Source organism: Homarus americanus, unplaced genomic scaffold (genome assembly GCF_018991925.1).
Source record: "Homarus americanus isolate GMGI-L3 unplaced genomic scaffold, GMGI_Hamer_2.0 scaffold19646, whole genome shotgun sequence".
NCBI classification, from domain to species: Eukaryota; Metazoa; Arthropoda; class Malacostraca; order Decapoda; family Nephropidae; genus Homarus; species Homarus americanus.
The window spans coordinates 1-24,522 of NW_024745327.1; the positions used below are offsets into that span (position 1 = coordinate 1).

The following is a 24,522-nucleotide window of genomic DNA, read 5'->3' on the forward strand; positions in this document are numbered from 1 at the left end:
GACAGTTATAAGGTGAATAAAGCCTAGTCAACTCTGTTTCATTGCAATTTATTCATCTTAACTGTCATGAGTCACCACGGAGAAGTGTCTGCAGCCAGAGATTGGATTCTAGTCTAAACTCACCAGAAGCAGCTAGGAAGTGGTGCCACTGGTACCACACATTCTATAGCTTCCTTTAGTCCATTGCATTCCACACACCTGACATATTGAACACCCTCATCAACTTTGTGTCTCCTAGTGTATACAAATATATAGCCGATAATGACACTTATGAGGCTGCAATATAGATTATTCAGGATCTCTACGTGAAGCCCAGGAATGAAATCTTTGCTCGACATCTTCTGGGCACAAGAAGACAACGTCAGGGTGAAAATCCATCTCGGTAAGGAGTACAACTTCAAGATGAAACATTGGATGAATACACACAGGAACTTCACCAGCTCCGTAAGGAGTACAACTTCAAGGCTGTTAGAGCAGAACAGAACTAGGATGACTATATAAGAGACTTTCATCAATGACTCATGACACCACTGATTCATTAGCACCTCCTAGAAAATAAGAGTCTGGATCTACAGACAGCCTTTGACCAAGCTAGGGCACTGGATCTCTCTCAGAGGAATTCTGAGTCCTATGTACAAGGATCATCTCTAGTAAACTATGCAGCATTTATTTCTGGGACTGTTGATTCTTCAGAGGAACCTGTGTCTGCAGCTGTCCAAAAATTGGGGGTCTCTAGAAGGTGTTATTTTTGTGAAGGCTCTCAACATGACTGATGTAGGTGTAAACAAAGACAGTCCCCCTGTGAGAGGATGAACCACACAGGGAAGGAGTAAGTCCTTCCTTTCATTAAAATACTGATAATCTTGAACTTGAGGGAGAATCCACGGAGCAGCACTAAAATGGCCGCATGAACTGATGGAAGACAGGCATTTCTATATTCCCACAATAAAGATGATAGATAGATACATAACATAACATAACATAACATAACATAACATAACCCAACCCAACCCAACGTAACCTAACTTAACCTAAGCTGATCATTTAACTAAGATGGTAAAAGTCACATAAAACAGACGATCGTGCAAGTGGGATGGCAGTACAGTACCCCAAGGCAATGCAGACATAACTCACACCATAATACATACGGTATATAAAACAAAATGAGATTAAAACATTACTAGAAAAGTGAAAATAGTTCAAACAGTTTTCCTGAGACGAGTCTGTGAGTGAAGGTCAGGTCAGGAGGGGTAAGCTTGGCCTGTACAAGTCACCTATACTGTTCAAAGACCAGTCCACAGCCTCTGAAAAAAATATACATATATTAGTTACACAGAAGTGGATATTGTTTTGGTAATACTGTATGAGGAGTGTTAGCAACTAATGGCTTTGTTGGCTAAACTTGTTGTATACTGTACCTGCACTGTCTAACTTCATAACAAACTGTGTAAATATCTCCATAAGCCGGAATCCATTTTAACTGGAACTCTCTGATAGCAGAAATTTAAATTTTCTCGGAAAATCATTCCCAGAGCTATAATTTTCCTTAAAATTCTAGCTTTGGGAAAAATTTTTCCAAGGGGCAATTTTCTGGAAAATTCCGAGAAAAATTTTCAATTACTTTTGTACCCGGAACATTCCAGGGATGAAGGATTTCTTTCTGGCTCTGAGAGTCGTTTGGTTATCCAGAAATCTCTCATTCCCTGGAAATGCTCAGCAGCAATTATTCCAGCTAACAGAGATATCACTGCCTACCTACCTGCACCATATATAGTACCTGTACAGTATTGTCTAAATACAAGATGAAAAGCATAATTTTACCAGCATAGTTTATATGCAGGCAGTCCCTGAGTAAACAACCGTCCGACTTACCATCACACGCACTTATGAACAAGATCCCAATACATTCACCACAATTTTTGTAATTAAAATCCCATTTTTTACATTATGTTCATCATTATATATTGTTTAACATCACTTTATTTACATTATTTGTTATATAAGGGTATATTATTATTGTTTTGTATGGGCTTTAACCTAAACTAAACTATGGGTCCAGGAACGTATGTGAAGTTGTGGTCTCCCATAAGCGAATGAATCCCCAGTTCCTGTCTCCAGTAGGCAAGATTCTACCTAACCCAACTCCAGAATTAAAAATATGTTATTGCTTACTTGAACTCATTATTAATTAAAAAAATTATTATAAATATAAAAGATGGATTTATAACTACTGTACTGACGATGATAACCTGATAAGATTAACGTCCATACGGCAGACACCCAACTCTTCAGAGGTAGCTAAGCAGTAACCATTTCTGAACTCTTACAAGCATACAATCTATCAATGCCATACCTGCAACATTTAATCTTAAATCTACAAATACCTGAAACAAATGAAGATTTACAGATAACTTTCTTTTCACATTTACAACTGTTAACATCACTGGCAGCATTGTAGCCAGGTTAGACTCATGTAACCACCAGGCTACTGGGCAAAGCTGTGAGTTGTTATGGTTGTTTTTCATCTTGTATTTATGGGCTGATATACATAACTTTCTTCATTTATTTTTAATGATATACATGCACACATCATCCTACAAAAATAATGTGAAAAAAAGTAAAATAAATGTGCCATAAGAACAAACACAAAGGGAATATACAGTTCTTTGTACATGAGTTAACTGGCTTAGTGGGGGAACGGGGTGAGGACGCAGTGTGTGGTGGGGAGCATTGCCAGGAAGATGGCAGAGGTAGCGTCCCAGCTGGTCTTCATTACTATGGTGAGGCAGGGAGTGTATGCAAAGGGCGTCTGTATTAAATTTTCATTTGGTTTTTATTTATTGGTTTGGCAATACTGTACAGTATTTTTTGTTGTAACTTATTTATTGGTATTATTTATATTTATTCCTCACATTTCCTGGTACTGTATATATTAATAAAACTATGGCTACAGGAGGAAAATTTAATCAAACAAAAGAAAATTAACAAGATATAATGATAAAAATCTTCAAATTTGTGAAAGTAGGAAATTTTCGTCCCCAAGGAGCGGAGAATTCGGAAACCCTCCGCAACTACCAACCACAAATAACCCCAAACAATATCTTTAAAAGTATGTTGTAATTAAGAGGATAAATTACAGTAACCCTTGTTATTTATGGGTTTGTGATTTTGACTCTTGATTCATGATTTTGACCCTTGATTCATGATTTCGACTATTGAATCATGATTTTGATTCTTGATTCATTAATTTGACTCTTGATTCATGATTTCGAGTATTGATTCATGATTTACACTTCATTCATGGTTAGAGTACAGTATTTAGAGCAAAAACACTTAAACACGCACAAATGCTGTGGAAGCCTAACAAACACTGGGGACGCTGTGACGCTCTGCGGGTGAGAGCGTAGCGCACCAAGATGAGAGAGGGTGATGCGCCATACAAAGTAGTCCGTGACGACGTTATACCGAAACAACATTGTCGGTGGCAACGTTGAACGAAGACTTACTGTACCTCCTAATAGCATAAATTACTGGGTAAGTGTTGTACAACGAGAGAGCTACAGGAAAGAATAAGAATACCTGGAAGCAAGTAAACACTAGTTCACCAAATTATACATCTCTGATCAAAAGCCTTGGATTATACATAGTCTCTGGAACTAAGTTCATTCATTGTCGCGCTGAATTACTTCCTCAAGCCAAATTTTCTATCCTACTACCACGTCACTCCTGACTTACGACGTTAATAGTTAGAAAATATAGTTCTCAAAGCGTACATGGAGGAGTAGCAGACACTTTGACATAAATATGAGATCAGTATTGACTTCCTAAAGGCAGGCAAGTAATCTAGACTATCCTGAGAGAGTGTGTGGTGTGTAAAGCCATAAAAGGAAAGCCATTCTAGTTACCAGGACCTCCCCCACTGCTTAAAGAACGTGTTGTACACAGGGAACCTTTTCACACGGTTGGAGTGGATCATTTTGGACCAATAACAATAACCAGAACTGAAAATGAAGAGCCGAAGAAATATTATATTTGTTTATTCACGTGCACTACGACACGTGCCGTTCATCTAGAATTGGCTCGGGATTTATCAGCTCTAACGTTTCTTCACTTATTTCGGAGATTTGTGCCCCGAAGATCATCACCTAGGCTCATAATATCCGACAATGCAACGAATTTCATCACCACTTCAAAATTTCTGAAAGATCTTTACAGAGACGCCTTAACTCAAGCTCACTTAAAGAATAATGGAACCGAGTGGAAGTTCGTACCCCCAGGAGCCCCGTGGATGGGAGAGTTCTATGAAAGACTGATGGGGTTAGTGAAAACCTCCATCTGCAAAGTTCTTTTTAAAAGGAAAATATCAGAGGATGAACTAATCACCATCCTAACTGAAACTGAGAAGAGGGTGAACAACAGACCCATGACATATACAGGCCATCATACTCCTCTTACTCCATCTCATTTGATCTATGGAAGGAGACTAAACCCTATGCCCAATTGGTCTTGGAGATTACTCTGATACCTCTGATGATCCACATTATATTGGTACTAGTGAACTTAATAACCTCAATAAATTGTTGAAGCACTGGGACACAATTTACAAGAGGGATTATCTTGCATCTCTTGGTGAGAAATTGTATGGAGCACAAACAGCAACTCAGAGGATTAACCTTAAGGTGGATATGTGGTTCGAGTACAGAGTGAAGGTCCTCGTGCTACTTGGCCATTGGGAAGAATTACGGCAATCTATTGTGATAGAGAGAGAAGTGTACAAATGGCCCAGTATTCTACAAGGGGATACACAGCATAACAACTTTGGAAAAATTAGTACCATTGGAACTTCATTGCCCTCTGACACAATCTAGTGTTTCTGACGAGGTACAAGTCTCCACTAGACCAAAGCGTCAAGCAGCACAAAGGGCGGAAGCTGCTATCCAAGAAATATTGGACGCACATTTGTACGTACCCTGTACTGTAAATAGTCCTAACAAAATGAAAGAGTCCATTTCTACTAAATAACAAATTGTACCCTTCCATTTGTTTTCTCCCTCGCGGAGGATGTCAGAATTCTCCGACAGGAAAGTGTAAAATTAGTTTAAGATTGTACTGTACAGGGAGTTCTGCTATAACGCGTGTTTTGATAACGCGAATTTGCTCTAACGCGATTTATGAATTCGGAACAATATTTGTATAACGCGAACGCTTGTTTGCTATAACGCGATTTTTGCTTACTATTTCTCCAATTTTGTGGTATTAACTGTGAATATGGTAAAGAAGAATATCTCCAAAAAGCGCTCTGATGATAGAATTCCCGGTGATTATCGTAAAAGAAAGGATATAACACTTGAAGAGAAGCTCAATGTTATCAACCTCAAAATCACCCTTCTCCCCCATCAAGTTACATTCATATTTTTTCAAGGTAAAGTGTTAAATTTACTGTATGATTTCATTATTAGATATGAATGTAACATTTATTTAGACTGTGCTATCCTTTGTGTTAGGCTAAATACTAAATTTTTTCGATTTCGAGTAATCTGCACCTAACCCTATTTTCTCCATAAGCCCTGTTATTTCTATTACGCGATTTTCTATAACACGATATTTTACAAGAACACAATTATCGTTATAGCAGAACTATGTACAGTATATGTATATAATCTAAATTGTATTGGGTTGTACTGAAACTGTATAATTGGGATTTGGTGAGGCTTATATGGAAAAAATATTCCTGACAGGAGAGGCTAGTGTATACAGTGGTCCCTCGGTTAACGAACACAATTCGTTCCAGAAGGTTGTTCGTTAACCGAAACCATTGTTTCAATGGGATTTTGGATAATTGGTTCCAGCTCACCTGGTTGATGATGATGATGGGAATTAGAAGTCGGGGGTGGAGGAGAAGCGAGAAGAGAAGGCAGTGGGGGTGGAAGAGAAGTCACCACATGCTTCATGCCGCCATTTCACCCATAAAATTTTAAGTTCACTTGGTGTAATTCAAGATTGTTTTCTTTAAATCAACACTGCACTGCATAATATATTGTCTATGTAAAATAAATTTCAGAATGAAAAATAATAGTACAGTATAGTCTGGATTTACGCGGTTTTTGTTTACACGTTTGGTCATTTATGCGGTGCCTTGCCAGAATGAAATGTTTTAATTACGCGGTAAATTTCATAATTTATGCGGCGAGTGGCTGGAGAGGTCCAGACCGCCGCGCCATTTTTTACCCACGTGGTCCATTCTTGACCATACACGGGAAGCGGCGAGGTGAGGGGTGCGCATTAGGCCGCTCTTACGTTATCGCTGACATCATATGACGTATCGGACTGTGATTGGGCCACGCATCCTTACCACCCACACATTCCCTTCACCGCTAGCTGTGATTGGTCTAATGTAACATGACGTGCCCTGCCACCAGAAGTCGCTGACCTAGCCAGGCCAGTCTCATTGTTCTCAGTCCACGTATACAGTTCTCACTTGTGCCCGCTATTTCCCTCACAATGGCTTCCGCTGGATTCCCTGGACCAAGCCATGATTATGTGAAGGAAATCATCAAGTTGGGGGAGAAAATTAAGCTCATCCTTGACAACGACCCAGACACGCATCGGTATGAAGTGTCTAATAACCATCTGTTGAAAATTATGGACCCGTATATCCAGATCTATCTCGACAACATCAATGCTAGTCGTCAACGTAGTATTAAGGACTTCTTCGCCCGCAACCCACCACAACCACAGCCAGCCCAAGTCAGTGACAGTGAGGATACGGACTTTGAGGGGTTTGTCTGGGAGGCCCTGCAAACCACTGCGAGTAGTGAAAGTGATTCACCGGAGGGCAACTAATCTGCCCTCTGCATCGGAACCAGCCGCCATCCACGTGTGCCGACCCATTGCTTCTACTAACGTAAGTGTTAAGCACCTTTAGATTTGTAGTTTTTTATTTAGATATTATGTGTGTAGCAATACCATCATGAAATTATGATGTTATTTTTACTACAAGGTACGTATTGTGTCGGAAAAAGTGGAGTTTTGGGAGTCGGCCCAGTCTCTATTTCAATTAATCCCATATGTTGTTATTTAGTTTACGAGTTTCTCGTTCTACGCGGACCTCCACGGGTTCAATTGACCGCGTAAATGCAGACTATACTGTACTGTAAAAAACGTAAAAATAGTTTATGTTCCAGAGTCTCGGGCAAGATGCTTCCTCCACTGAGCAGACATAAACTGACGCCATTCTGGGTGAGTCAAGTGGCTGTTTGGCGCACTGAACTCTAGTTCCCTGCAATTCAATTATGTTAAATAATTGCTAAAATTACTAAAAATTTGAATATAAGACTTGGAAAATTATTAAATAGTACAACCTTCTTGATATTTACTCAAATGGTAAAGAATTTAAGCCCTAAAACCGATTACTGTATTGGCGGACTAATACTACAGCTGGTGAGCAGGCGAAATCATGTTGGGAAAAATTCGTAAGGAATTCGTTAACCAAATCTTTTTTCGTTAACCGAATTGAATATTCTTATAGAAGGTAATTCGTTAACTGAAATTTCATAAACCGAGGCGTTCGTTAACCGAGGGATAACTGTATACAGTATAATAATAAAATGCTACCCCTTAAGTCAGAACAGAAACTGGGAAAATATGAGTAACCAACACAATCTTGTTTGCTGTTTACGAACGCTAAATTAAATTCATGAGTTACAGTAAATAATAACTCGCTAAATAATCTCTACAGAATAACTAATAAACTCATTAAATATTTGGTATCCCCGAGTGACGTCAGTGTAAAATGACAGGAGACTCAGGGAGGGGGGAGCCACGTCGGTCCTGAAACAGCCGGGGTGGAAGAAGCACGGAATTCTCTCACAGACAATTTACTGAATTTAATGAGTGAATATCTTCCAGCACTGCACAAACACCTCAAAGATAAGTAACAATTAGCGTGGTATAGGGGATTATGCGTTAATAACCTGTACTTAGTTAATAACAAGGTGGTTCGGTACACTGAAACTTATATCTTCGGTGCATCGTTACGACACAAGTTAGTTCAAAATAAAAGGTAAATATTTGGGTGCTTGGTATTGAACATCTAGAATATATGATATATGATTAGTCCACCCAAATATAAGTTATAATACAATGAAACTAATAATGACTCATGTTGATTTTAGTGAGGATTGTCATCAGTATCCTATCAGGCTTCAAAGGAGCTTCGAAGCCAAGTAAGTAATGGTCATTTGTCGTGATTTAATGTTCCTTCTCCACCAAAGTTGTGTAGGAATCTTTATTATTATCTTATTATAAACATGTTTTATACACTGGTCCTTCAAACATTGAATTATGAATGACTATTAATCAAGCCCAGAGATGTTGGAGGTAGCGGTTATCAAAGAGGACTGGCTCATTATCTATTCTCCACAGTATTACTAATGGTCCTTCAAAGCGGATTAATTCTTCAATTGTGAATAAGAGTCATAATGGGAATACCTAAAGCTTCAGTTTCGGCCAAGAAAGGTCACGTCACCCGTGCCTTAACGGAATGTAATTACACAGTCTCAAGAGACGACATTGATGTCATAAAGTTAGACATAGTCATACAGAACCTCAAGACAAAATGGAATAATTGTGAACAATTATTAGATCAATATGAAACTCAAGAACTAGGGAAAAGAACAAAAGAGAACTTTGAAAAGGAAGCTGAATTTCATTCAAAATAAAGAGAAAGAGAAAGATAAACCCTTGTTTCAGACATTGGTTCTTTCAACTAAACCAAAGCTTACTAATTTACAACTAATCAGCTTTAGAGGCGACATATTAGAATGGGTACTGTTTTGGAACTCTTTTGGGTCATTGGTAGACGATCGTAATGATTTAGACGAAATTGAGAAAATGACCTATCTTAGATCTTGCCTAACTGGGACTGTAGCAGAGCTTATTGCTGGTTACCAGACATCTAGAGCTAGTAATGACGATACAGTCTAAGACTTTAAAAGATAAATATACTGATGAAGATGGAATCAAACAACACTTGTGTCATCTCTTAATAGATATGAAGCCTCCTTTTTATAACTTGGCACAATTAAAATCATATTATAATGACTATCAGATCATCATCAGAAACATCAAACAATATACAGTAAGTCCTCTGGTTAACGCCGTGGTCACGTTCTTGTAAAACACGACGTTAACAGAACAAATTTTCCCCATAAGAAATAGATAAAATAAGCTAGTTACATTCCCCAGCCTCCCTTTGCCCCATAAAATACATTACATATACATAAATTCAATGAAATTTTTATAGAAAATATATACATGCATTATACACCCAAAAAGATAAATAAACTAAATTAACGTTAATTAATAAGATACCAAAAAGATAAATAAACTAAATTAACGTTAATTAATAAGATAATACAATCATTTTGTATTGTACTCCAATGTCCATTGCACATTCACCTTTCTCAAAATGGTTTAAAAACCCCATTTTCATAGCAAGGCTAATGGTCTTGCCTTGCTTCTTCACAAAACTAGCATTACTAACACTTGATGGGCACTTGGGAGCCACTTCGAATGGTTACAGTACAGTATTTAGAGCAAAATACACTTTAGCACGCACGTATGCTGTGGAAGCTCAACAAAGACCAGGGACAAAATGCTTGGGAACGCTGTGACGCTCCGCGAGAGGGGGTAGCACGCCAAGATGAGAGAGGGTGGCGCAGCAAACAAAGTAGTCCGTGTTGGGTCACAACGTTATAACGAATCGGTTGGGTCGTAAGACAACGTTGTCTGAATCATGGGTATATAAAGAGTAGCAACATTATAACGAAACAACGTTGTCTGGGACAACGTTAAGCGAGGACTTACTGTATACCTAATGTTGAAGAGCCAAATTGGCTATTACAAGAGATGCTACTCCAAAAAGTGCCTTCTCAAGTTGAAACCATTTTGTTCACAAAATTAAGAAAGCACTTTTCACTGTAGATGAAGTGAAACAGGGTATCAAAGATTCCATACAATACTTGACAAAAGAAAAGGATAAACAAACCCTGCAAGGAGTACGTACACCCAAAAACAGTTAAGTGAATGCTCCAGTAAATCAGCTAAATGCCTCTTCTAAAACACAGGTGAAACCAACTACTTACTCAGGTAAATTTGTCCCTTTAACAAGTGATATTGGTAGCTATAACATGGAAACCGAATGTGGCAAGGTAAAATACACTTGTCTATTTTGTCAAGGACCACATTCAACAAGTGATTGTGTTAGGTTTGTAACACTATGTGTGTCTGTGTGTAGACACATAGAACACATACAAATAAACAATACAGTAATTGGAAAATCCCCTCACAAATAATCAAAAACAAATTTATTAAAAATGTGACAGTCTACCCTCAAGTCCATGCTTTATTAATAAAGCATGGACTTGAGGGTAGACTGTCAAATTTTTTCCTATATTTGTTTCTGATTATTTGAGAGAGGATTTTCCAATAATTGTTTATTTGTACGTATGTGTTTTGTGTGTGTCTACACACAGACACACATAGTATATACAATATAGGTAAATGAAAAAATTGTCCTAAGAGCAAAAACATAAAGGGAATATACATTTCTTTGGGCACAAGTAAAAATGAACCCCCGTCCACAAATTTTATTCGCGGATTTGGTGATTCACAGCCATTTTGAGAACCTAACCCCCGTAAATTGGGGGGGGGGGCTGTATAACTAACTCCAAAACAATGCAATATTTAACTTGTCATATTCCATAAATGAATGCAATGCACCAAAATCCTTCAGAAAAAACTATTTGATAACTTTGTCTCATCTACATTTTACTTTTATCCTCTTCACCACTGATCGGCTCGTTAGCCGCTGGGGCGATCGGTCACGTCTCCTAAAATAATCTGAAATCTCAAAGAGGGAATCAGTCCATTGTGGCAGAAGAGATGATCAACTAACTGTACCAGACGTTATAAGCAAAAATAATGCTACCGTAGATGACCTGGATATAGAGGAACTCATAAGTGATATTGATCATGGGGTAGTAACCTAACCTAATTTGACCTAACCGAACCTAACCAAATATAATGCTACCGTAGATGATCTGGATATAGAGGAACCCATAAGCGATATTAGAAAAACAACAAGAGCCATAAGAAGAAAACCCAGAAATTCAAGACATGGGTTGGGTCAAACGATGAGCAAGACAGGAGGATGTATGCAAGAGCCAGAAACCAAGCAAAGATAGAGTGTAGGAGGGCTGAAAAGGAGTTCCAGAGGCTGGTAGCACGCGAGGTCAAGTAATACCCAAAGGCGATTTACTGCTATGCAAAGTCAAAATTGAAAACGCGAGTAGGAGTATCAGACCTGAGGCTTGAAGATGGTAGTTATGCAGATTCTGACCAGGATAAAGCTGAGGCATTGAACAGCTTCTTTTCCTCAGTGTTCACAAGACAAGATGCAACTAACCTTCCTGTGTTTGAGGACAGACGGTTCGACACAGCACTGACCCACATTGTGTTCACAGAAGAGGGTATTAGAAATAAACTGTCCAGGCTAAAGGTCCATAAGAGTCCCGGACCTGACATGGTGCATCTCAGAGTGCTAAGAGAGCTGTGCAACAAGCTTGCAGAGCCCCTGAAGATCCTGTTTTGTAAATGCCTGGATGAACAAATGGTCCCCAGTGAATGGAAAGTGGCTTATGAGAGTCCTATCTTCAAGAAGGGCGATAGTCACTCCATGAACAACTATAGACTGGTGAGCCTGACCAGCATAATATGTAAAGTACTTGAGAGTATTATCAGAGATGCCGCGATGGAACATCTACTACGAAACAACCTTGTAAAAGATTGCCAACACGGTTTTATGCCGGGGCGCTCTTGCTTAACACAATTGCTCAAGGTATTGGATATTTGGACCCATATTCTGGAACGGGGTGGTAATATCAACAATATTTACCTAGATTTTGCCAAGGCTTTCGACAGTGTACCCCACGAAAGGCTGAAAATCAAACTGGAAGGGTACGGAATTCGGGGAAATATCCTAGCGTGGATAGAAGACTTTCTACATGACCGCAAGCAGTGTGTGATGATTAATGGCACGAAATCGTCATCTGTACCTGTAACAAGTGGGGTACCACAGGGCAGTGTATTGGGCCTGCTGTTGTTTGTTTGTTTCATAAATGACATGCCTGACGTTGTACACTCCTCCATATAAATGTTTGCCGATGATGGCAAGTTATTTCGGGAAATTAAGAACCAAGCTGACTGTGAAGAGCTGCAGAAGGACCTCTGTGGGCTCCAGGAATAGTCGAAGAAATGGCTGCTGAGATTCAATGTTGGGGCGTACCAACGGTAAGGAGGCGTATCATATGTCCCAACGGGATGAAGAAAATGCACTAGTTGAGACTGTGTGTGAGAAGGACCTAGGTGTGTATGTTGACAATGAGCTAAAGTTCTCGGGCCATTGTGAGAAGAAGGTAACTCAGGCAAATAAATTTTTGGGTCTTATAAGAAGGTCGTTCAGATATCTAGACGGTCCGTCCCTCGTAACGATCTTCAGGAGTGAAGTGCTTCCCCATCTGGTCCCCGAGATATGCTAGGGACTGAAAGTTGGTTGAAAATGTTCAAAGGGGGGCCACCAGACTGGTGCCTGCACTTCGGCACCTCAGCTACCCTGAGAGATTGGAGCGCCTGAACTTGCCTAGTTTATACTACAGACGGGCAAGGGGGGACTTAGTTGAGGTGTATAAGCATCTCAGGGGGCACTACTCAGTTGAGTGTCCTTACAGGTAGTTCTGCTATAACGCGATAATTGTGTTCTTGTAAAATATCGTGTTATAGAAAATCGCGTAATAGAAATAACAGGGCTTATGGAGAAAATAGGGTTAGGTGCAGATTACTCGAAATCGAAAAAATTTAGTAGTTAGCCTAACACAGTCTAAATAAATGTTACATTCATATCTAATAATGAAATCATACAGTAAATGTAACACTTTACTTGATGGGGGAGAAGGGTGATTTTGAGGTTGATAAAATCGAGCTTCTCTTCAAGTGTTATATCCTTTCTTTTACGATCATCACCGGGAATTCTATCACCAGAACGCTTCTTGTTGATATTCTTCTTTACTATATTCACAGTTAATACAGTACCACAAAATTGGAGAAATAGTAAGCAAAAATCGCGTTATAGCAAACAAGCGTTTGCGTTATACAAATACCGTTCCTAATTCATAAATCGCGTTAGAGCAAATTCGCGTTATCAAAACACGCGTTATAGCAGAACTCACTGTACTTGGAGCTGGCGGACGCTCGCCCCGCAAGGGGTCACAGCTCAAGATTGAAGAAGCCGCAAGTCCAGAAAACCATGAGGGAAAACTTCTTCGGAGTGAGGGTTGTAAACTCTTGGAACAATCTACCAGAGAGTGTTGTGACGGTACCGAGTGTGAGCTCTTTCAAAAGAAGACTTGACCAACACTGGAGCGGGTTCAGGTACATTCAGGAGCTGGTGCATGCCCAGTATTTGCCAACAGTGCGTGACAGAGATGTGACCGATCGCCCGGGCGGCTAGCGAGCCGATCTTTTGGTGAAGAATATAAATGAAAACAGACGTGACCGATCGCCCAAGCGGCTAACAAGCCGACCAGTGGCGAAGAGGATAAAAGTAAAGAACTAAAGACTTGCCTGGAATAGATTTTTGGCAACAACAAACACCGCAGATATCAACACTACACCAAAGGAGGAAATAAAACTAGAAAAACAATAATAAAAGTAAAATGTAATCATGTAAGAAACTGGTTAAAGATATGACAAATAACCCGGGAGTATTTTATAAATATTTGAATAGATTGAGGGAAGTGAAGACCCCAAGGCAGTAACTCCTTAATCTTCCCCCAGTCAATTGTGACTCTTACAACTGAGCAGGTCCAACTCACCTTACTTCCTAGGCAGGGGGCCGACGCCTTGCCATATTAAACAGAAAATACTTATTTTATTATCTGGTACAGCTTCAGAAATGTGTAAAAATTCAGTGGCGTCAGAACGTGTTGTCATGTACTCTCTGTTGTTTACTTTCGACTAGACTCTCACAGCCACAAAAATATTTAAAATTACACCATAACGCTTCAAGAAAGTTGCCTTTATTGGTATAGCTGCAGAAATGTGTTCCTACGCCCCCTGTGGTAACCAGTGTCTCTAAACAGCAACGTCACATTAGTAGTGTCACTGTTTATGACTGAATGGTTATTGGTCCTGTAATGACGGATGTGATTGGTGGAGAGGTTTGCTATAGGTCATATAGGTTGGCATTCGTTATAAGTACAGTCGACCCTCGTTAATTCGGACCCCTTAAATCCGGATTTCGGATAATTCGGTCGAAATCTGAACTAAGCGAAGGGCTGTCCGTATCAAATTTCTGGTTCTGGGATTGTCCGATAGATGGCGCGCGCGCCAGACCGCCAGTCATTGTTGACTTAACGCCATATTCGAGTATCAGTGTTGTGTTGCCCTGCAATTTTTGTTGATATTTCAGTGATTAGGGATCTTTCAGCCTTGTATTTTACATCATGTCTTCAAAGGGGAGTAATACACTGAAGAGGAAGTATGTGACCATTTCTGTGAACCAGAAACTGGAACTTATAAGGAAGTTAGAGGCTGGTGCTTCGGTGGCTAGAGTTTGTGACGAGTATGGTGTTAAAAAGCAAACAGTTTCGGACATATGCAAGGCTAAGGACAAACTCACTGCATTTTCTTTGAAATATAATGCAATATTATGCAATATTAACCCCTAAATCAGTTAATTCGGACAATAGGCTAAAACGGTCACCCTTCCCCCCCCCCTATTAGTCCGTTTTAACGAGGGTCGACTGTATGTCATTGAATATAACATGAATAAAAAATAAATATAAAATTGTATTGTAATAGAGAATAACAGTATAAATAACAACTGTGTAAAAGATGATTTATCTATACCATAAAGTACAGTTTGTTACTCTAACAGTTATCACACATCAGCCATGGTCATTATGTCTGTACACTGGTGGTGTCTCAGTTATATTAAAGAGGATGAACTCTTCTACACTGTCGACGTCAAGTTGATCAAATGTTTGGTGTTAATTTTCTGATAAAATTTTATTAAACAAACAAAATGATCAAGAGTAAAACATCAGCAATATGTTGTGTCTCGAACATATAAGGTGTTGATTCATAGACCAAATGGCAAGTAAGTTGATAACTGATGAAAATTATACAACAAAAGCAGCAGCAGTTTGAATCAGTATCCGATCCTTACATTATGACTTGAGGCCAATGATCCACAACTTGCCATTCACCGCCCAATACGTGAGGTTAGGAAATAAACTACTGTATTAGAAAGTTATTATTGATCAGGTGATTGAAAAGAATAATTCTCATGAGCTGAGGAAAAAGTTGCTGCAAGAGAAAAATCTCACATTAGATAAGGTTTTGGACATTGCTAGAGCATTAGAAGCAGCTAATTCTCAAGCTCAGACTATTGAGGATAGATCACATAATGATTCACAGGTCAACAGTTTCAACTACCACCAGTAGACGGAAAAAGCCATGGCAAAAAGGTACAAATATGAAAGCACAAAAAAATTTAAGGGAAAAAAATCTCCTAAAGTACATTTACAACAACATAGCTCAGTCAGAGAATCTAAACCTAGACCTAGACAAAGTTTCAGGTGTGGTAGAGAAGGTCATCATCCCAGTGACAGGGTAAAATGACCAGCAACTGATAAGAAATGCCATAATTGTGGTCACTTTTTTTTTTATGGGGATTAGCCCATCCGGGCACAGGTCACTGACCCATATCGGGGCCTGGGGGGCGAAAATGTAGTAATAGTAATAATAATAATAATAATAATAATAATAATAATAATAATAATAAAAATAATAATAATAATAATAATAATAATAATAATAATAATTATTATTATTATTATTCACAGTAAATAAAATTTATAATAAAAAAAAAAATAATGATAAATAACAATAATAATACTGTAATAATAATAATAATAATAATAATAATAATAATAATAATAATAATAATAATAATAATAATAATAACAACGTGTAACTCTCGGAAAACAAAACATATTAATTTTACCTCAAATGTACAGTAACTGTATCACAGATGTCAACAGAGAAAAGTCGGGGAGATAAACAATTAATTGGTAGTGATAATGAGGAATTTGTCCTTCAGATCAAATCTCTATGTAGTAAAGAGAAGAGAACAATGATATCAGTCACTATGAATGAAATACACTACCTGTTATCATGCAACTTGACACGGCAGCAGATGTGTCGGTACTGTCTGAAGAGGTGACACGTAAAATTCCTGATATATTTATATAACCATGCAAGGGATTATAACTGTCACAATATAAAAGTAATAGGTTCTGCCAAGGTGAATGTTAAATATGGCCAACAAACAGTAAAGGACCTGCCCCTCACCATTGTTAAAGGTCAAGGTCAGACATTGAAACTTTTACATTAAATTGGTCAAATATTTTGAATGTTCTAAAGAAAGAACAAAAGACAGCCATTCCTTTAATTTAAGTACAGTACAGGTATTATCAAAATTTGAGGAGGTATTTACTTATGGACTTGGTACTGTGAAAAATGTTAAGGCTACTTTGACACTGAAACCAGATGCAACACCCAAATTTCTTGCTCCCAGACCTATTCTTTATGCTTTAAAGATGTCAGTTAAATAGGAAATTAAGAGGTTAAAAGAAGAAAAGACATGGGAAAGAGTAACCTACTCAGCTTGGGGTACACCTTTAGTTCCAGTAGCAAAAAAGGGTAGTGGTGCTCAATTATGTGGAGACTATAAGGTAACTCTAAACCCTCAGTTACAAGTAGTACAACAACCTCTACCTAACCCTACAGATATGTTTGCAGCTTTACGAGGATGTAAGATCCTTTCATGGATAACAAATCACAGGAGTATTGCACAATAAACACAGATTTAGGACTTTTTCGCCCTAAAAGATTACCATATGGTATAGCTAGTAATCGTGCAATATGGCAACAAACCATGGACAAAATATTCAATGGGTTACCTGGTGTATTTTGTTTTGTGGATGATATTATAGTAGCAGGAAAACATGAAAGAGAACACCAGGAAAGATTCATGGCAGTACTGACACGTATCCAAGAGAATGAAATGAAAATTCACAAGAATAAGTGTCAGTTTCAAGTAGCCTCCATTGAATATTTAGGATTCATCATTGATAAACAAGGCATACATAAGACAAATGAGAAGGTTAGAGCAGTCCAATCTGCAAAAGTGCTTGAGAATGTTAATGAGCTACAATCTTTCTTGGGACTTGTAACATTTTATGGACGATTTGTTAAAGATTTACCTACAATTGGAAACCCCTTTTATCATTTACTGAATAAAGATGTAGCATGGAACTGGTCAGAGGAATGTCAGTGGTCATTTGAGAAGATAAAAGCTGCAATAACTTCACCAAACTTACTTACACATTTTGAAATGTATTTGCCAGTAAAGCCTCACAAGTTGGATTAGGTGCAGTTCTAGCACATGTCATGCCTGATGGCACTGAGAAACCAACTGCATTTGCACCTAGATTGTTAAATAAAGCCGAGAGATATTACTCACTGATTGAGAAGGAGGGCCTTGCACTTGTGTTTGGTGTTAAGAAATTCCATATCTATTTGTATGGCAGGAAGGAATTTATGATAGTGACTGATCACAAACCATTACTAGCAATTTTATGTCCAGAATTAGGGTTACCCAGTTTAGTGGCTGCAAGACTACAAAGATGGGCCATCACTTTGGCAGCTTACAATTACACACTGGAATACAGATCCACCACTAAGATGGGAACTGCTGATGCACTGTCTTGCCTAACTGTGGACAGGGCTCCAGAAGAGCATGAGGCTTGTATTCTCTTGATAGAAAGTTACAACTTGCCTATTACAGCAAAGAATATAGCACAGAGCACAAAGAAAGATCCTATACTCTCAAAGGTACTTCAATGTCTAGTTACGGGTAGGGACTCAAGAAGAATGTAAACCATATGCGGCAGTTTGGCCAGAATTTAGTGTACAATAAGAATGTATATTGTGTGGATCCAGAGTTGTTGTTCCTAAGCAACTTAGGGAACAGGTCCTTGCTGATCACCAATGCATTTTCAGATCAAAGGCCATATAGCTAGAACTTACATATGGTGGCCAGGTGTTGACAAGGATATTGAACTGTATGTTAAAAAATGTGAAACTTGTGCCATTCACCAGACTAATCCTAAAACAGTACGATTACATCCATGGGAGTGCCCTAGATATGCTTGGCAGTGACTGTATATTGACTATGCTGGTCCATTCTTAGGATATTCTTACTTGATTGTGGTTGATGCTTATAGTAAATGGCCTGAGATAGTTCCCATGCAATCAACTACTTCACTCTCCACAATTAAAGCACTGATGCAGATTTTTGCAACACATGGCTTACCAGAGTGTATAGTATCTGACAATGGTCCTTAGTTTTGTTCTTGGGAATTCAATAATTTTTTAAATGTAAATGGCATTCAACACATATTTACTGCACCATAGCATCCTGCCACAAATGGAGAAGCAGAAAGATTTGTTCAAACATTCAAACATAATATGAAATGTAGAAATGCCACTTTTGCCAATGTTCGTACTTGCATATGCATGTTTCTCGTGACTACTCCGCATACAACCATGGGTATGTCGCCTTCAATTTTGTTGATGGGAAGGAGGATTAAGATTAAGTTAGACTTAATGTTGCCTGATTATCTTAGTGAACAACAGAACAAGGGGTGGAAACAATTACAAAATCAGGGAAATATAAGGCAGTTTAAGACTTCATCTCCAGTAAAAGTACGCTCATACACAAGTGGGCACCAGGAGAAATTACATGTGAAATTGGGAATATACATTATAATGTTGATGTTAATGTCAATGGTAATGTTATGAGAAGCCACGTTGATCAGCTGAAGCCTTCTTAGGTAGACAAAAGGCGTAACCCTTATACTTCTGTAGATCAAACCAATACAGTACAGAACAAATTTTTGACCCCAGCAGTAAGGTAACAACCAAGGAGACTTTACCCACAACAGATGTAACAACAATGCCATCACCCCAAAGTCCAGTTGCACCCAGAGTACTTCCTGATAGGACAACCAGGGGATTAGCTCCTAATAGATTAGATTTGTAAGGAAAACCATATATTTTCTTTCATTTTTAGATAATGAGATGTTCATTTTATTTTTGTATGCTCAGCTGTTATATTTTCATATACTACTCCAAAGTAACAATAGCAATAGTATTTTTAGTCCATATAACACGCGTGTTATATGGACTAAAAATGAAGTATATATGTACCTCGCGTTTCATACCAGCTGGATTCGGTAAAATGCTACTGACACCACATAAGAGGCACGGGCAGTTTCCCATTGAGGTTCACGGCGCCATCAGCTCGATGAACAGGCTTTGTGTGAAATATAACAGAGTCTAGAACTGCTTTTAGTGTCCTTGTGGCCTAGCCGGTAAGCGTTCCCTAGTCACACCCAGTAGGTCGAGGGTTCGATTCCTTGCTGGTGAGGTCGTTGATTATATGTTCAAAGTCCGCGTGTTATATGGACTAAAAATGAAGTATATATATGTACCTCGCGTTTCATACCAGCTGGATTCGGTAAAATGCTACTGACACCACATAAGAGGCACGGGCAGTTTCCCAATGAGGTTCACGGCGCCATCAGCTCGATGAACAGGCTTTGTGTGAAATATAACAGAGCCTAGAACTGCTTTTAGTGTCCTTGTGGCCTAGCCGGTAAGCGTTCCCTAGTCACACCCAGTAGGTCGAGGGTTCGATTCCTTGCTGGTGAGGTCGTTGATTACAATATATATATATATATATATATATATATATATATATAAAACGCCATTGTAAGTATAGTCGGTCTGGCTGGGCGTTTATTCTCTCTTCTTCGTTACAACGTGCCTAACACATTTCGTGTTTACACAAGCCTAAACACTTTCTAACTTTGGTAAGAAGTAACATAATATATAATATATATATTCAATAAAGGCAGCATAAAAACATATATATATATATATATATATATATATATATATATATATATATATATATATATATATATATATATATATATATATATATATATATATATATATATATATTAGCTACTGATTTAAGTTTTCTTTGTCAATGCATTTATAGTACCTGATCGATGCTCTTTTGTTTTCACTTTGTTTATATCTCAAGTACTATGTTTAAGTACTTACAGCCGAGGCTCCTCCTCGTGTAACTCGTAAATACAGCATTAAGGTAGAAAGTGTCTCTTTTTAGCCTGCGTCATCTGGCGAAGATGATGGGATATACTAACCTTTGAGTATATGACATGTTAACGTAAAAACAGACGATTCATATTACTCTCAATAGCCAACAAAACATGTAGCTATGCCTTCTTTATTGAGTACCCTGTCTGAGGCATCCGTTTTCTCAACGCTTCAGGACGTCTGAGTCCTCCGTTTTCCCTCAATCTTAGAGTGCACCCAAGACTCCGTATTCCTTAGTATAATGACACCAAATTTGAAATAGCAACTGTAATCATATCTGTTAAGGCAACTTAGATATGTCTGATTACAGATGGAACATTCAAGATCCCTTGTGAGTGATGTTAAAAGCTTCAACTGTCTTTATTGTTAGTGAAACTTGTCACGTAAGTGAGTGTCAAGTCTGCCAGTACGAGTGACATGTTTTTATATCGTCCTTGGGATAGCCATGAGTTTATAAGTACTCCTGAAATTAGATCATTTTGATGCCCAAACATCAGAGAATCTGATGTTTGTAGTTTAGTTAGTGTCAGCTGTTTATTTAAGAAAGTTATTAAGCTCCTGAAAGATTCTGTCAAACTGTATGATCTCCAAAATCTAACATATCCCCATGAATAGTTCCTCGTTTGTAGTTTTGCTGAGCTTGTGAAAGTAGTGTTGTTAGTGTGTGTATTTGACGTCCATTTCACTTTTTCCTGGCAAGCTCAATCTCCGATCAGATTATAAAAATAGACGTAAGAAATTCACCTGACCCATGGCATTGATTTTCATAGTTAAATGTACAGCGACATAGTTGAATGTAATTTCTGTCAAGTGACATAGTTGAATGTAATTTCTGTCATTGCTTTATTAGCCTTTTTGGCATGGGTAGCGCACAGGCCTGAATTGCCAGTTAGCCGTATGTAAACTCGTTTAAGAGGAGCAGCGTCACATCTCTGACGCTGTTCCATCATATCTCAGGCACAGTCTGTGTGTTAGCTGAATACCAGACAGTCACCGGGGAACCGGTAGCTGCATACCAGCTGGCTGTCTTGCAGGATGTCGTTAATTCGGCACGATTAAATTGTGCGAGTCTGCACCCTGGGAACTTGGCCCGAACTCCCTCGCAGTGTGTCGGACTGCAACCGACCCTAACAGCACTCTTCGTTTGTTGTGGTGACACCAGTGTTACACCCTGGGGCACTCCTTACAGTTATATGGGCCAAAGTATTAATGTTGTATATGATTGGATATAATTAGCAGAAATATAGTTATCCCATGTTGAATAATGAGCCCATAAATATTGATAGAACTAGTAATAACATGTTATGTGGGTTGTGAGTACATCATTCATATATACTACCAACTGAGGGAAAAGTGCCATGTTGTTCATTCCGAAATAACATGGTGTTATAAATAATACGTTAATTTGGGATATTGTCAAGTGTGTCATGTAACCATCTGTATTGACAATGAAATAATTTAATGATGGTTTAATGTTGTAACCAAGAATTGAAGATTTATTTTGCTACTTGTAAAAGTAAGACCTAAGGGTCCAGCCCTATCTGAGCGTGTAAAATAACATCTTATTTGTCAAAGAAATAATATAACAGTTGTATATTGATGTAATAAGTAAGTGAAGATCTATTTTATGAATTGTAAATAAAGACCTAAGGGGTCCAATCTTGTCTGAGTGTACTTATTTACCATCTTGTTCACTCCTTGTTAATAAATATTGAATTAGTAAACTAAGAGTATCACTGCTCTATTCCTTTAACATTTGGTTCTCAGAAAATAACTATTGTAACTCACATGCCTAGAAGCTCGCTAGCACGCTACCTAACAGTTCAATGAGATATGTTATATGTACTGTATTATTATTATTATCATTATTATTACATTATCGCCCCCCAGGCCCCGATGTGTGTCAGTGACCTGTGCCCGGGTGGGGTAATCCCCGTAAAACAAAATCATTTTTTTTAGGGGCCTGGGATCGACGGTTGATCCGAAAGTCAGTTAATCGAGGTTTTACTGTATTCTAATAAAAGTCTGGGTGGTGGCAGGCTACCGTTGTAAGTATAATAAGTGTTATAGTAAGAATGACATGGTTTTCCCAGACTAATCCTTGGTATAGAATATAACTAAGGCATGATAATAAATTGATAGAAAGGACATAAAATTCAGAGAATACAATAATATACCCCCTGTATATGACAAGGAATAAAGCATAGAAAAGAATATTGACTTAGAAAATATAAACAAAGAAATTTATGATAGATACTTATAGACAGAAAGACTAAGAAAATAAGATTAATAGAAAATATAGATATGAAGCAAGTATATAAGTATTTATCTTAAACTTCTTTGCTAAATTTAAGTTGCCTTAACAGATATGACAGCAGTTGCAATTTCAAATTTTGTGTCGTTATACTAAGGAATACGGAGTCTCGGGTGCACTTTAAGATTGAGGGAAAACGGAGGACTCAGATGTCCTGAAGCGATGAAAAGACGGATGCCTCAGACAGGGTACTCAATAAAGAAGGCATAGCTACATGTTTTGTGGGCTATTGAGAGTAATATGAATTGTCTGAATTTACTGAACTATCATGTACGACCGTGATCATTACAGAGTACTGTATATAATAAGACATGTAGCAATGTACAATTCATTATCTAATTCTGTATTTCAGGTAATCTGTGAAGACCCAACATGGTGGTCACTGGTTTTTGTGACATGCAGCCATCAACACTTCCAAGTCTTACAACACTGAAAAAAATATCAGTTTTGTTATGACATACGAGCCAGTTAAATCACACAACTAACATAAAGAGAAAGCAACTTAATATGGGCAGTCATCTCAGCTTTTATAATGGAAGTATGGGAAAATAAAATCAGATTTACTAAAGCTGCAGAAGGATCTCTGACCATCAAGAATGGTCGAAGAAATGGCTGCTAAGATTCAATGTCATGAAATGTAAGAGACTAAGGCTGGGACGTACTAAGGAGGCGTATAATATGCCCCAATGGGACGAAGAAACTGCATTAATTGAGACAATGTGAAAAGGACCTAGGTGTGTATATTGACAATGAGCTGAAGTTCTCGGGCCATTGTGGGAAGGTAAATCAGGCAACTAAATTATTAGGTCTTATAAGAAGGTTGTTCAGATATCTAGACGGTCGGTATTTCGTAACGATCTTCAAGAGTGAAGTGCTTCACCATCTGGAGTATGGTCAGCCCGTCTGGTCCCTGAGATATGCCAGTGACTGTCAGTTGATTGAAAATGTCTAAGGGAGGGCCACCAGACTGGTAACTGCACTACGGCACCTCAGCTACCCCGAGAGATTAGAGCGCTTGAATTTGCCTAGTTTGAACTACAGACGGGCAAAGGTAGACCTAATTGAGGTGTATAAACATCTCAAGGGCACTACTCAGTCGAGTGCCCTTACCTGGAGCTGGCAGATGCTCACCCCACAAGGGGTCGCAGCTCAAGATTAAAGAAGCCGCAAGCCCAGAAAACTGTGAGGGGTAACTTTTTCGACGTGAGAGTTGTGAACTCTTGGAACAATCTGCCAGAGAGTATTGTGACGACAGCGAGTGTGAGCTCTTTCAAGACCAGACTTGACCAACACTGGAGCAGGTTCAGATAAATTCAGGAGCCAGTGCATGCCCATTACTTGTCATCAGTGCGTAACAGAGACACGATCGATCGCCCAAGCAGCTAACGAGCCAATCAGTGGTGAAGAGGATAAAAATAAAAATAAAGTAAAAGAAAATGAAGCAAAAAGTTATTAATATACAGTACTTTAAAGAGAAACAAAATAAAGACACATTCAGAATTTTGTATTGGATGGAAAAGTGAATCCGGGCCATTTTTTGGACGTCCTGTAACACCAACATAATAGGACACGACTTTACACAAACAAACATTTACATAAATGCACAGTTTTATATGAATACTGTACAAGTGCACATACACACAATTAACAGACTCAGCTTGTACACCTAATGACAACAACATGATGTGAAGTAATAGAAATTAAGTCTTACCTCCCACAGGTCAGCAATGTTTAACCAGTTGCCTTTAATGGCATCATATAGGAGCCTGGAGTGTCTGTGTACTGTAGTTGACTCTGAACTAGTCATACTGAGATGTGTTGTTGGTCCTTGAAGC

At 38.5% G+C, this 24,522-nt stretch overlaps 1 long non-coding RNA gene across 1 annotated transcript; it reads right to left on the minus strand.

Moving 5' to 3' along the window:
• Positions 1-32: 32 nt before the first annotated feature.
• LOC121878647 lies at positions 33-24,522 on the minus strand. Its single transcript, XR_006091196.1, has 2 exons — positions 24,399-24,522; positions 33-1,304 (listed from the first exon to the last, which is right to left on the minus strand). It is a non-coding gene; the product is annotated as an uncharacterized LOC121878647 (long non-coding RNA).